Source organism: Bubalus bubalis, chromosome 16, assembly GCF_019923935.1.
Source record: "Bubalus bubalis isolate 160015118507 breed Murrah chromosome 16, NDDB_SH_1, whole genome shotgun sequence".
In the NCBI taxonomy this organism is placed as follows: domain Eukaryota; kingdom Metazoa; phylum Chordata; class Mammalia; order Artiodactyla; family Bovidae; genus Bubalus; species Bubalus bubalis.
Genome location: NC_059172.1, coordinates 12,993,665 through 13,009,557, shown reverse-complemented (window position 1 = coordinate 13,009,557; position 15,893 = coordinate 12,993,665). Strand labels below are relative to the sequence as shown.

Sequence of the window (15,893 nt, the reverse complement as noted above, 5' to 3'; positions counted from 1 at the left end):
GAAGCTGAAACTCCATTACTTTGGCCACCTGATGCAAAGAGTTGACTCATTGGAAAAGACCCTGATGCTGGGAAAGATTGAAGGCAGGAGGAGAAGGGGACAACAGAGGATGAGATGGTTGGATGGCATCACCGACTTGATGGACATGGGTTTGGGTAAATTCCAGGAGTTGGTGATGGACAGGGAGACCTGGTGTGCTGCGGTTCTTGGGGTTGCAAAGAGTCAGAAACGACTGAGCGACTGAACTGAACTGATCTAGGCTGCTTGCCACTTTAATGTTGTCTTGTATCTCACTGATATCCTTTTGTCTTTCCAGCCTTTTTCTGTTTCATTTAGATTATTTCTATTGCTAAGTCTCCAAGTACAATCTGCCCTCAATATCCACAAGTTACACACCTGCAGATGCAACCAAGTGCTGACCCAGGGTTTCCACAGTGGGTTGAATCTGTGAATGCGAAACACTTGAATACCAAAGGCCAACTGTATTCATCGTAGATTTCACTTCAAATAAGGGGCTTGAGCACTGCAGATTTTGTATCTGTGGGGGCTCCTGGAAACAGTTCCCTGCAGGAACTGAGGGATGACTACATTAATATTTTCTTCTGTAGCATCACATGTGCTATTAAATCCCATGTAGTATATTCTTTTATCTCAGATACTATAATTTTCACCCACGGAAGTTCATTTTGAGTCCTTTTTTTTTGTATATCCCTTAGCACTCCCTATCATGCTTATGTTTTTATGAACTTTCTTGAAAATATAAAATATGTATTTTAATACTGTCTACTATGTCTTTCATCTTCATTATTTCTATATTGGTTTTAATTGATTGTTTTTCCTCTCGCTGTGTGTTGTAGATTAATGCTTCTGTGTGACTGGCAATTTTGATTGTATGTCAGGAATTTTTAGCTGTTATCTTGTTGGATGTGTTTTTTTAAATATTCTTGACATTTGTTCTGGAACACAGTTATTTGGAAGAAGTTTGAGCTTTTTTGGTTCCTTGCTTTTAAGCTTTCTTAGAATCAGAAGAATCTTTAGTCTAAGGATCATTTTCCCCCATACATTTTTTTGCAGGTCGGCAAAAGGGCATAACACTGTAATAATCAGGATCCCAGCTCCCAAAAACTTCACCTTGATTTCAAATGATCAAGAAATTGTCACAAGTAATGCACTGTCTTCAAAAGATTCCACCAAGAAGTGACCCATATTACTTCTCATGCTAAGTCATTCAGTCATGTCCAATTCTTTGTGGCCCCATGGTCTATAGCCCACCAGGCTTCTCTGACCATGGGATTTCCGAGCCAAGAATACTGGAGTGGGTACCCATTCCCTTCTCCAGGGGATCTTTCCAATCCAGGGATTGAACCTGGGTCTCCTGCATTGCAGATAGGTTCTTTACCATTTGAGTCTATAAATAATGCATATTCTATTTATAAAAAAACAAGGTACATTTCCTCACCTAAGTTTAAAGAGATGGAAAGGCACTCTCCTAAATGTTCATAAAAAGCAGAAAACCAGAAATATTTGGCTACTCTGTTAATGACGACCACACCCTCTACAAAGGAATGTGTATACAATATCTCTATTGAAACTAGAAATTTGCCTTTGCTTTATCAGATTCAGCTTGAATCCACCATTCACCGAGTAAAAGACCAGGCATTAAGCATTTACTTATGTATACTCTGAATTTCCTCTACTCCCTTCAAATTCTAATTGCTAAATTGTTTTAATAGTTTTCTTCCTATAAGAAAGAAAGAGGGTATAAAGGTGATGGTTTACTCTAAGAAGAGTTCCAGAAGCTTTGAGAACACATTTCTACTTTTAAAAAGCTGTTTTCAAATTCTAAGATTAAGAAAAATCAAACAAACAAACAAAAACCCAGGTTTCTTTGGGAGGCAACAGTTGTAAGCAAGTAAATTAAAGTATTTCAGGATTCTCAGTTCAGTTCAGTCGCTCAGTTGTGTCCGACTCTGTGACCCCTTGAATCACAGCTTGCCAGGCCTCCCTGTCCTTCACCAACTCCCAGAGTCCACCCAAATCCATGTCCATTGAGTTGGTGATGCCATCCAACCATCTCATCCTCTGTCATCCCCTTCTCCTCCCACCCTCAATCATTCCCAGCATCAGGGTCTTTTCAAATGAGTCAGCTCTTCGTGTGAGGTGGCCAAAGTATTGGAGTTTCAGCTTCAACATGAGACCTTCCAATGAACACCCAGGACTGATTTCCTTTAGGATGGACTGGTTGGCTCTCCTTGCAGTCCAAGGGACTCTCAAGAGCCTTCTTCAACACCACAGTTCAAAAGCATCAATTCTTTGGCGCTCAGCTTTCTTTATAGTCCAACTCTCACATCCATTCATGACTACGGGAAAAACCATAGCCTTGACTAGACAGACCTTCAGGATTCTATTGTAAATTAAATTTCTTCGATGAGAGTACACACTTAAAAACAAAGAGACACACTGGCTCTAGGGAATAATTAAGTATTGAAGTAGAAAAAAATACTAAATAATAATAATAAAAATGTCTCTAACTACTAGTGTCCAGGGTGTCTTTGCTGTTATTTCTCAAGAGAAAAAAATATATGTGTACCTGAATCTAGGAAACTAGGGATTGAGCTTTTAAACAATACAGAATACTTCTTAAAATTTCTGGTCTTTACATTCCTTTTCCTTTTTAGATTTTCTTTTGGAGTCAAGTTTATTTCTCACTTGATTTTTTTAAATTAATTTATTTATTTTAATTGGAGGCTAATTATTTTACAATATCGTAGTGGTTTTGCCATACATTGACATGAATAAGCCATGGGTGTATATTTCTCACTTGATGATGGGTGTCTTTCTCCTCAGTTGATTGTCTTAAGTTAGCTCTTTCAAGGCCTTAGGGATAAATGCTTGCTTTTTCTTGATACTTTTTTTTATGGAGGTTTTTGTTTTGTTTTGTTTTGTTTTTAGCTTCTCCTCATCATAAAGAAGGGGGAAAGTAAACCACTTAACTTTATTTAATTTAGGCCTTTGGCCAAAGGAAGAGCAGTAGATAATGAGGCTGATGCATATTCATTGGAGGGACTAATCCTGAAACTAAAATCAATACTTTGGCCCCCTGATGTGAAGAGCCAACTCATTGGAAAAGACCCTGATGGTGGGAAAGATTGAAGGCAAAAGGAGAAGGGGACGGCAGATAGATAGCACCACTGACTCAATGAACCCGAATTTGAGCAAACTCAGGGAGATATGAAGGTTAGGGAAGCCTGGCAAGCTGCAGTCTTTGGGATCACAAAGAGTCAGACATGACTTAGTGACTGAACAACAGCAAAAATTCATGGTCTCACCCTTCCAGTCATACTTACCAAACCTTAAGAGTTTTCCCCACAGGGTTTGGCATCAAAAACTAAAAATTATAGCCAAGCTTTTGGAGATTCTCCTAAACTTACTTCTGACTCAGCATAAGCTGGTATTGTGGCAAACAAGGTAAGTGGCAAGATTCTTGGTCTTTAGTATTATGAATAATATTTTAACTGTTTCAGTATGTTTCCATAAAAAATACATCTTACAATTTACATATGCTTCTGACTCTTTCCTTAATAATTTAAATAGCATGGTCCTACTGACTGATAAAAATACAAATGCTAATACTTAACTTTAGGAGAAACTTTAGGAAGGAAATACTTTTCTCAAATGTAAGAAGGTTGAATTATGTCTCTGCACACATATACACAAAGTCTTGCACTCACCTATATAAATATAGACTCGTGTAAAAACGGCGACCACCCGTTTTGGGTGATCACCCAGGATCTTCATTATTTTTGTCATTTTTATTCACTAACCCTCCTTTAACAGCAGTTTCCAGAACAGGTATATTATATTATTCTGTCCATTCTTTTCAGCTTAAAAACTAGTGCTTGCGAAAAGACATTGATGGCTTGAATGGCTCAAAGTCTATACTCAGTTACCTCAAAAGAAGTGCATTTTGGTCATGATGGGGCCAAAAGTCCTTCCGCATTGGTCTTGTGCATCCTGTGGCTATGGAGAAGAGTTTGGAACATCCTTTACCTGCCTATCTTTTGTCCACATAATTAGCTAGGCAACTGTTTGTCCTCAGCTTATTCTGAAAGATCCATCTAACTACTAAATCCGCTAAAGCTGATTATTGCCAAAATATTTTCTTCCAATATCTATCTTTGGTGCTATGGTTGTCACTTTCTTATTATTCTTAAGAGCCAGAGGGTAGATTTTTCTCATCAACATTTTATTCCATATTGCCCACTAAGAGTATAAGGCATTTTGAATTGTCCCTAATACAGCAGACCAAGAAATTCTAAGGGCATTATTGTTTCTGGGAACATTTTAGACTGATGAGGAATAAGAAAAAGTGTCACAGGTTAGAATATGAGATTTTCACACAGTTTGGGTTTTAATTTTTAGAAAATATGAGGGAAGACTCACCACACGCCCCACTCTCATCAGGTATAGATAACTAAGCCTCTGTTTCTTATTAATAACATCATATGTTTAAGTTATGGTATATTTTTTATGCCAGAACAATCTGCAACTGACTTGTTAATTATATAGTTTTTTAAAAGTACAACTAGAAGCCACCTGGGTCATTATATTGATATAATCATTGAACTAGAAGTCAAGTCTCCTAGAGTTCCTCCGATCCTAGTGAGGCATTAGACTCACTTTCTCTCTCTCTCATTTTCTTATCAAGACCCAAATGAACTATTTGCATCACAGGCTTATGATAGGAATTAAAAACGATGATGTATGTAAAAGTTTTGTGACTACAATTATAAATACTACCAAATACCATTAAAAATATTACTATTAATATTACATCAAAGAATGAAATACAAATTATTTTACTGGGTCATTTTCACATTGAAGTAAGCTGTAAAGATAAAGCTAAAGGAAGTCCAATTCAGAAATCTGAAAGAAACAGTCAATAAATACCATAGTGTATGAGCTTCTCGGTTGGTAAATGGTAAAAAAATTCTCCCTGCCAATGCAGTAGCCACAGGAGACAGAGGTTCGATCCCTAGGCTGGGAAGATCCCCTGGAGGATAAAATGGCTGCCTACTCCAGTATTCTTGCCTGGAAAATCCCATGGGCACAGAAGCCTGCTGGGCTACAGTCCATACACTGCAAAGAGGCAGACGCGACTGAAGAGAGTGCGCATGCGTGCGCCGTAGTGTATAGCTAGGATAAGGACCAGGGTTAGATATAACCAGAGGAGGCATTGGCACCCCACTCCAGTACTCTTGCCTGGAAAATCCCATGGACGGAGGAGCCTGGTAGGCTGCAGTCCATGGGGTCGCTGAGGGTTGGACACAACTGAGCGATTTCACTTTCAATTTTTACTTTCATGCTTTGAAGAAGGAAATGGCAAACCCACTCCAGTGTTCTTGCCTAGAGAATCCCAGGGATGGGGGAGCCTAGTGGGCTGCCGTCTATGGGGTCGCATAGAGTCGGACACGACTGAAGTGACTTAGCAGTAGCAGCAGCAGCAGATGTAATCAGGCCATTCCACTGAACTGAGAAAACTAAGAAGGTTATTTGAACAATTAGTTGAACATTTTTTTCAACTAATGCGATAAACATGAAAAAAAAACCCTCAATATTTTAATAGTTCTATATTATTTAAGTTAGCTGAATCCTTTTTCTGGATTCTGTTCTGATTCAGTGTACAAAGATTTGTCTATATGGGAATAGCTGAGATCGATAGTTCAATTCAGTTTAATTTCCATGTATGTTTTTGTGTCTTATATGGTTTATAACACAGTTTAAAGTATAAATCTTGATCCCATATTGCAAGTCATTGCAAGCTTTATTGGGGATTATAATAAATATATATATATAGTATCAGACTTTTTTAATCACACTTAGATCACATCAACTGAAATTAACTCTTATTTCCTATTTCAAAAAGAAAGGTAGTTTCACAGAGTTTTATTTTTCCTGTTTGGGATTGACATGTACACTGCTATATTTAAAAATAAGGACCTGCTATATAGCACAGGGAATTCTACTCCATATTCTGTAATAATCTAAACAGGAAAAGAATTTGAAGAGGAACAGATACATGTATATGTATAACTGGGTCACTTTGCTATACACCTGCAACTAATATAATTGTTAATCAATTATACCCCAGTATAAATTTTTAATTAAACATTTAATTGGATATCTACTATGTCTCTGGTATTATGTAAAGTGATGAAGATGCAAAGCAGAATATGATAGAATGTCTGCGTTTAATGGGATTCAAATCAAGGAGGAAATAGTAGTTATACCAAATAATTATTGACAGGAAGATAGGTGATTAAACTTCCAAGTTAGTCAATGATTTCTGGTTTTCATTAGTGACGATGATATATTGTTTACATTTTCCATCCTCAAGAGTGATTAAATGCAGGTCTTGCAGAAAGTAAAAAGGAACCAAAGAGTCTCTTGATGAGGGTGAAAGGGGAGGGATGATTTGAGAGAATAGCATTGAAACATGTATATTACCATATGTGAACTAGATGACCAGTCCCAGTTCTATGCACGCAACAGGGCACTCAAAGCCACTGCATGGGGACAACCCAAAGGGATGGGATGGGGAGGGAGGGGGAAGGGGGGTTTGGGATGGGGGGACACATGTACACCGGTGGCTGATTCATGTCAATGTATGGCAGAAACCACAATATTGTAAGTAATTAGCCTCCAATTAAAATAAATAAAACCTCAACATTCAAAGACCTTAGATCATGGCATCCAGTCCCATCACTTCATGGCAAATAGATGGGTAAAAAAATGGAAAGAGTAACAGACTTCATTTTCTTGGGCTCCAAAATCACAGAGGATGGTGACTGCAGCCATGAAATTAAAAGACACTTGCTCCTTGGAATAAAAGCTATGACAAACCTAAACAATGTATTAAAAAGCAGAGACATCACTTTGCCAACAAAAGTATGTCTAGTCAAAGCTATGGTTTTACCAGTAGTCATGTATGGATATGAGAGATGGACCATAAAGAAGGCTGGGTGCAGAAGCATTGATGCTTTCAAACTTTGGTGCTGGAGAAGACTCTTGAGAGTCCCTTGGATAGCACAGAGATCAAACCAGTCAATCCTAAAGGAAAAACTCTGAATATTCATTGGAAGGACTGATGCTGGAGCTGAAGTTCCAGTACTTTTTTGGCCACCCAATGCAAAGAGCCAGCTCATTGGGAAAGACCCTGATGTTGGGAAAGATAGAAGGCAGGAGGAGAAGGGACCCACGGAGGAAGAGATGGTTGGATGGCACCACTGACTCACTGGACATGGGTTTGAGAAAACTCTGAGAGATGGTGAAGGACAGGGAAACCTGGCCCGCAGACCATGGGGTCGCAAAGAGTCAGACGTGACTTAGCAACTGAAGAACAACAACTAAAATGATAAAAAAAAATTTCTGGGGGTGATTCGATCATTGGAAAAGAACTGTCTGAGGACTTTTCCCCATTGTGTCTAAGGGAAGGCTGGAACAATGCACAACTCCAAGAACAGAGAAAGGGAAACATTTACTATCTTTTTTCCTCTTTACTTTTATGTATTCATTTTTCTGCCTCACTCTTTCTTTGGCTGTTTATGATTTACGCTCTCCTCTTTCATTTATCCGTCCACCAAACTTGTACTATTCTGTGGGGAAACAGTGATGGACTAGGTAGAAAGGCCTTCGACCTTGTGGTAAACTCTAGTGTAATGTAGAAGCAGCTACTAGCTGGGATCATAACCTCTAGGGTGAGACTTCACTTCTAGCTCTTAGCAGCGATGTAAATTTGGGCAAGTTACTTGGCCTCTCTCTGTGCTTCAGTTTCCTTGTCTAGAATGTGGGGTTATCATAGGATTTTCTTAAAAGAGCTGGAACAATGTTGAAGTTCACCTGAGCCCTGCCCTTCTGGAAAGCAGCGATTGTTAAGAACCCCTGCACCCCCATCCCATTCTTTCATGTTCTGGGGCAATGGCTAATTTCAAAGGACCACGCCACCAACCACATTCTGAGTGAGATAAGGCTCAACACTATTCTTCCTCGTGATTCCCATAAATTTCCTGGATGGTTTTCCTTTCTATTTGTTCTGACCATCTACTGATCACTATAAACGGATTGATGGTTTATAGACATCTTGTCTCTGTTGGGTAAAAGAGGACAGAGAATCTTGTATATTTTTCTTTTCTGTTTCTGTATCTTGAGCTCAAGTAAAGTGAGAAAGCACACCCACTGAGAGGAGATCAGGTATTTTAAATGGACCTGTGGACTTTGCTTATGCTTAACTTATGACTGAATTTTAGAATTAAAACTACAGTATAAGCTCTTTGTCTGTTTGCTTACATGTCTATAATTCAGAAAAGTCTTTCCCTCTATTTATGTAAATATGTAATATTTTCATACCTCTGGATAATACCAGTCAATTAGATTTTAAATCCCTTATATTAAAGAAGCTCTATTGTAATTGGCTTAGAGATAAATATTCATATAATTGATCATTCCCCATGTTTCAGAAATTAGAGAAATTGAATCTCAATTTCAATGTGGAAAAAGAGATATTCTTAGAGGAACTAATTTAGAAACATTTTAAGAATCCATGCTTGCCTACTTTGTCAAATAAAACTAGTTTAGTGATTTTGGTTTAATACAAAAAATTGTTTCATCTGAGTTAATAGTGTTATCAGTAAAATGCAAGTACACAGTTTTATTCCACTTGAGCATGTTCTTTCTAAACAAAGATTTACTAATCAAAATGAGCTAGCATTATTTCTACTTACTGTTTAAGATTACAAAAATTTAAATTTGGACTTAACCAAATTGAATCATTATTCTGGTGAACTTTATTTCAACAGTAATTATATTTTGTAGTATGTAATTTTGAAGATAATTTTCAAGATCTTTAAGTAATTTAAAATCTTGAACTGCTACTAAATTGAGCTACTTAATGGATATTCATTAGATAACTGGATAATTTTGAAATAAGAAAGAACACTGTAACATTAGTTACAGAGCATAAATTTACATTTATGTACATTTAGTCTCCTGTATTTATATGGTACAGAGGGGCTGTATATGTTTGCATTTGCTAATGAATATGTTCATTTTTGCCATTCTGAGAGATTGTACTATAAGATATGTGTCTTTGTTAAAGTGAAAAAGAAAGGAGCATTGTCTTAAAGTTAAAAGACTGATTCTTCCACAATGAAAAGAAGGAATGTTTAAGAAAAAAACTGAATGGATATAGAAAGTTGTAGAAGGTGCATGAAAGGGAAATGTTGTTTTTATTGGTTTATATAATGAGTTTAGCTAAGGTTTATTTATATGATTTTCTAAAAAGTCTGTGTTTACATTTTCTTAAGAGTTTTTGCCTAAGAGGTTATAAAAGGTTTTCCTTTACTTTCTGAGCAGTCTGCCTTGGCGGCAAAACTTCTGTATAAATAAAAGTCCCTGTTCTTTATGCTGACTATCATTCCCTTTATTTTTGAAGATAATTAAGACGTCTCAATTTTAAGAGTACTAAGATTGCTTACGGAGAAGGCAATGGCACCCCACTCCAGTACTCTTGCCTGGAGAATCCCATGGATGGAGGAGTCTGGTAGGCTGCGGTCCATGGGGTCACTAAGAGTCGGACACGACTGAGGTAATTCACTTTCTCTTTTCACTGTCATGCATTGGAGAAGGAAATGGCAACCCACTCCAGTGTTCTTGCCTGGAGAATCCCAGAGACGTGGGAGCCTTGTGGGCTGCTGTCTATGGGGTCGCACAGAGTCGGACACGACTGAAGTGACTTAGCAGCAGTAGCAAGATTGCTTACAATCATGTTACCTCTTATGTTTACCTTTAAAATCTTCTATTGCCACTTTAATTAAAAAGGAAGTCAAATATCATTTCTCAGTAACCCAAATTCCCACCTTTATCAAATCTGACAATTTTTGATATTTCCCCTTTTCCAAATATCAAATTTCAAAATGGCATCCTTTGCACTTAAAACTTGGTTAAAATTTGTTTTGACATGTACACACTGCTGTATTTACTTATCCGTTTATTTTTGGCTACACAGTCTTCTGTGGCCACATATGGGCTTTCCCTAGTTGTGGACAGTGGAGGCTAATTTCTAGTTGCTGTGCTTGGGCTTCTCATTGCGGTGGCTTCTCTTGTTGCAGAGCGCAGGCGCTAGGGTGAGTGGGCTTCAGCAGTTGCAGCACAGGAGCTCATTAATTGCGGCTCTCAGGCCCTAGAGACTGTAGGCTTCAGTAGCTGCAACACGCAGGCTCAGCAGTTGTGGCATACGGGCTTAGTTGCTCCACAGCGTGTGGAATCTCCGCAAATGTTCCTGCACCTGGCTCTTCCCTCCATCCCACCAAATCCGTATGTTGAAATACTAACCCCTGACGTAATAGTATTTGAAGGTGAGGCCTCTGGGAGGTCATTAGATCATGAAGGTGAAGCTGTCATGAGTAGAGTTAGTTCCCTGATGAAAAATGCCCCTCAGAGCTCTCTGACCACTTCTACTCTGTGAGGACACAGAAGATAGCCATCCAGTAAGCAAGAAGTGGCTCTCACCAGACACTGAATCTACCAGGGCCTTGATCTTAGACTTCCCAGCCTAAAGAACTGTGACAAATAAACATTTTTAGTTTATAAGCATAAAGGGAAAAATACTCATGTATTTCTCTTATACTACTTACACAGAACTTTTCACTTCTGACTCTTCTGTCACCTACACAGGAGATTTCCGCACATCAATTCCACAACAACAGCTGGATGTCCTACATTTTAACACAGCTCTACACTGTCAAGCTGAAGATAGCATCAGATTCCACAAGTTAAGGGTTCAGTTCTACAAAACTGCCTTCCACCCTCACATACAAAGACACACATGCCTCAGGCAACAATTCTAAGTCCATGTTGTTATCTGGACTTAAATTGGAAAACTTCCTAGAGTTTAATTGATTGATTGATCTGCTTGAGTGGCTCACAAAACTCAGGAAAACATCTTACTAGATTATCAATTTATGATAAAAAGTTGAAAGTCAGAAACAGCAAGATGGAAAAGATGTGCAGGTCAAGGTATGTGAGAAGGGGTGCCGGGCTTTGTACGGGGGCTGGCCGTTCTTCTAGCACTTCCACGTGTTCACCAAATTGCTGCTGCTGCCGCTGCTAAGTCGCTTCAGTCGTGTCCGACTCTGTGCGACCCCATAGACGGCAGCCCACCAGGCTCTTCTGTCCCTGGGATTCTCCAGGCAAGAACACTGGAGTGGGTTGCCATTTCCTTCTCCAGTGCATGAAAGTGAAAAGTGAAAGTGAAGTCGCTCAGTTGTGCCCGACTCTTAGCGACCGCATGGACTGGAGCCTGCCAGGCTCCTCCATCCATGGGATTTTCCAGGCAAGGGAACTGGAGTGGGGTGCCATTGCCTTCTCCGTCACCAACTTGGGAGCTGTCCAAATCCCAGGCTATTGTGCTTTTAGGAGGTTTCACCCAGGCAATAGTACTGGAGTGGATTGCCATTTCCTTCTCCAGAGGATCTTTCCGACCCAGGGATCGAACCCAGGTCTCCCACATTGTAGACAGACGCTTTACCATCTAAGCCACCAGGGAAGTCCCTTCACTTCATTTCTTCACCACATTGACTGTTACTCTATTTCCAGTCACTCTCCCCTCTCTGTAGAATGGCAGTGGGGCTGAAAGTTCCAAGCTTCTAGTCATGGCTTAGCTCTCTGGTTATCAACCCACTAAGAGTTCCCTCATTAGAACAAAAGACACTCCTATTACCCAGGAATCCCAAAGCATTTAGAAGCCTTGTAGAGAAACAGGGTCAAAGACCAAATACGAGGGTAACTGATGCTCCTAGTATTCTCACTGGGGGGAGGGGGGTGAGTGGGAGGTCCAACAGGGAGGGAATATATGTATACACAACAGCTCATTCACTTTGTTGTTCAGCAGAAACTAACACGATGATGTAAAGCAATTATACTCCAATAAAAAGAAAATTACAAGGGTTTTAGGATCTCTAAGCCGGGAATGCCTAGTAGAGACTATATATGTAATATATATATTTTTCTATTATTTTACAATACTCCACTCAATCTATGGTATTTTTACAGCAGTCCAATTGGATAAGACACTTTCATTTGCCTGTTAAATATTTCCTACGTAGACACCACTTTGCTAAGCTTTGGGGGAGTGGGGTGGGAGAGGATGAAATCTACCCTTGATGATTTCACGGAATAGTGAGAGAAACAGAAAGAAGGTGAGTATTTATAATTTAGTGATAAGAACTCTAATAGACTGTAACAAAGACTGCATTTTACTATCATAACAATGCCCTCCTGAAGGAGAGCCTGACTTCAGGAAATTGTCTTGAGAAGATGCCCAGGGTAGAAGGGAAGATGGTGAGGACTTGGGTAACGGCAAGAACCAAGAAAACAAAATTAATGGACAAGGTGCTTTTTTTTTTTTTTTTTTTAATGAGATCAGAAAAGAAACTGATTATATTCCTGAGAGACGTGTTGGAAGAGAGAAAAGAGCATGGGCTTTGAGAGTACAGAAGAGATAGCAGCCAGATTTGTGGGTGGCTGTATTTCACCTCTGATATGGGCCATCGAAGCATCTAACTATGTGAATGAATAGCATCCAATTTGCAATATGAGTATTTCTTCCTTCCCACTTGACTTAGAGATGCTTCATGTGGGTGCGTATGACTGAGAAACAAACAGTAGGTCACCTGAAGAGGGGTTCGACTTTATATCTCAGGACGGGACTTCGTATCTCAGGCTGGTGATAGGAGCTTGGTGAACACAAGGATATAACCTTGTCCTGGAAAATGACAAGGTTTAGGACTGTCATGGGACTTAAAAGTAGGATGGAGAACTTAAATCAATTTCAAGGACAGAGAAGTCACCAGTCGATTTCTAGGTTACAAGAGATGTTCAGGTATTGTGACAGCAAGTCTGGAAGGCCAAACAAGACTTGATTTAGGCCTACAACACAACAGCAAGAAACACACGGCAGAATGGAACTGAGGCACAGCAGGAATGTCCTAATAAAAGCAGTTTACCAAGTTTCCAGGAGTGGAGGAAGGGGAGAGGATCAAGCACTCTAAAGAAAGAAAAACTGGTCTAAACAGGTTGGAAATCCAAGGAAGAGGGAATGTATGTGTATGTGTGGCTGATTCACTCCTGTACAGCAGAAACTTAATATTGCAAAACAACTATATATCAACTTTAAAAACTGTAAATATTTTAAATTAGAAAAAAACAATAAGAGTGCAAGCACTTTAGGCATGAGAGAAGACGACAAGAACTAACATTATGTCCCAAACACCGCCATGCATGATAATAGGCATCAGGTTGCTATTTTATTTGTTGAATTGTCTTCATTTACATATGGCCAGCTTCAGTATTTTTCTGTACAGTTCTCCAAAGTTTGCCACGGGGTAACCACTGCCACAATCAAGATATACACCCACTTGATGACACCAACATTACCTTGTGCCCCACTGTGGTCCACCCCTCCCACCACCTGCAACCCATACAAACACTGACTTGATTTCTACTGTTATTTCTCAAACTTCCCCTCCCACCACCTGCAAGCCATACAAACACTGATTTGATTTCTACTGTTATTTCTCAAACTTCATCTCTCTAGAATGTCATAGTAATGGGGTCATGCAGTATGCTATCTTTGGAATCTGTTATCTTTCATTTAGCATAATGCATATGAGTCTCATCTGCATTGCTGTGTATATCAAAAGTTCACTCCTTTTTACCTCTGAATAATAGTCCATTGTATAGTTCTGGGCTCCAAAATCACTGCAGATGGTGGTTGCAGCCATGAAATTAAAAGATGCTCACTCTCTGGAAGGAAAGTTATGACCAACCCAGACAGCATACTGAAAAGCAGAGATACTAATTTTCAAACAAAGGTCCATCTAGTCAAGGCGATGGTTTTTCCCGTGGTCATGTATGGATGTGAGAGTTGGACTGTGAAGAAAGCTGAGTGCCGAAGAATTGATGCTTTTGAACTGTGGTGTTGAAGAAGACTCTTGAGAGTCCCTTGGACTGCAAAGAGATCCAACTAGTCCATCCTAAAGGAGATCAGTCCTGGGTGTTCATTGGAAGGACTGATGTTGAAGCTGAGACTCCAATACTTTGGCCACCAGATGCGAAGAGCTGACTCATTGGAAAAGACCCTGATGCTGGGAAAGGTTGAGGGCAGGAGGAGAAGAGGACGACAGAGGATGAGGTGGTTGGATGGCATTACAACTCAATGGACATGGGTTTGGGTGGACTCTGGGAGTTGGTGATGGACAGGGAGGCCTGGCATGCTGTGGTTCATGGGGTCACAAAGAGTCGGACACGACTGAGCAACTGAATTGAACTGAATAGTTAGTCCATCATATAGATACAACATAGTTTGTTTATCCACCAGTCACTAGAAGCACAGTTGGGTTGTTTCTGCTTTGGGACAGTTATGAATAATGTTCATTTGCAAATAATGTTCATTTGTGTAGAGATTTTTGTATGAACATAAATTTTCATTTTTCTTGGGTAAATATGCAGGAGTGAGATAGACAGGTAAATATACGTTCATCTATATGAAATGCTGTCAGATTACTTTCCACATGGCTGTATCATTTGTATCATCATCAATCCAGCCAATGTACAGGAGTGTGAGTATTTCTGTATCCTCACTGAAACTTGGTACTATCAGTGTTAAAAAGGTGACGATGATGATGTCACAGCTAAGGATTTCCAGCAGTCATAAGAAGGTAGGAGAGTCAATGAAAGATTCTTCCCTAGCACCTTCAATGGGAGCAAGGTTCTGCTGATACTTGGATTTTGTCCTTAAAGCCTCCAGGACTGGGACAATAAATTTCTGTTGTTTTAAGCCACTCTGCTGCTGCTGTTTAGTTGCTAAATCATGTCCAACTCTTTGTGAATACATGGACTGTAGCTTGCCAGGCTCCTCTGTCCATGGGATTTCCCAGGCAAGAACACTGGAGTGGGTTGCCATTTCCTTCTCCGGAGGAGCTTTCTGACTCAGGGATCTTATGTGTCTTATGCTTGGCAGGTGGATTCTTTACCACTGAATGACCTGGGAAGCCCTCTTTAAGCCACCCAGAATTTGTGTGAATTCACTCTGGCAGCCCTAGGAAATGAAAACATCTACTAATGATGCTGAGTATCTTTGAACTTGCTTATTTACCAAAAAATATCTTCTTAGGTGAAGTACTCAAATAGTTTCTCTGCCTATTTTGTAAACTTGTGTTGTTGTTTTCTTATTATTGGATTTTGAGTATTCTGTATATGTTTTAGATACAATTTTATTTTTAAGATATGCAGTTTCAAAACATTTTCTCCTAGTCTACAGCTTGGCTTTTCATTCTCTTCATTCACAGAGCACACATTTTAATTTTAATACAGTTGTATTATCTTTTGTTCTTTAATAGGCAATGATATTGGTGACCTAAGAACCATCGCTAATTTGCATTCAGAGGTCAGGACTAGCATGGATTCAAACACACATTAGGGGGTATCATTCTCCATATTCCTTCTCACTGATAAACACCCATATTCTTCAGGTTTTAGGAACTCCTTGTCTTGTGCCTTTGGCAAAAAAAAAAAAGGAGACTTTTTCCCAAAGTTTTACTGCTTTCATCACTACTACCATAACTCCAATTGAGAAAAAAAAATTGGAAAAAACATGAGGGAAGTTCACCCACTTTCAGAGTGTTTCTTCAATTTTTGACCTTCTTCCCCAATCTGCCTTCCTCTGTTTAATTTTCAGAGTATGCACTTTTTTTTTTAAGTTTTCTTTTTGTTTTGTTCAGAATTTGGGTTATAATCAGCAAGAAAAGATGACTGGCGAGGGTTTTCACCATATTGAT

General features: G+C 39.3%; 1 long non-coding RNA gene across 1 annotated transcript in view; it reads right to left on the bottom strand.

Annotated features, from left to right (window-relative positions):
• The window catches only part of LOC123327555, a 1,360,034-nt gene that overhangs the window by 1,115,373 nt on the left and 228,768 nt on the right, over positions 1-15,893 (bottom strand). The window lies entirely within an intron of this gene.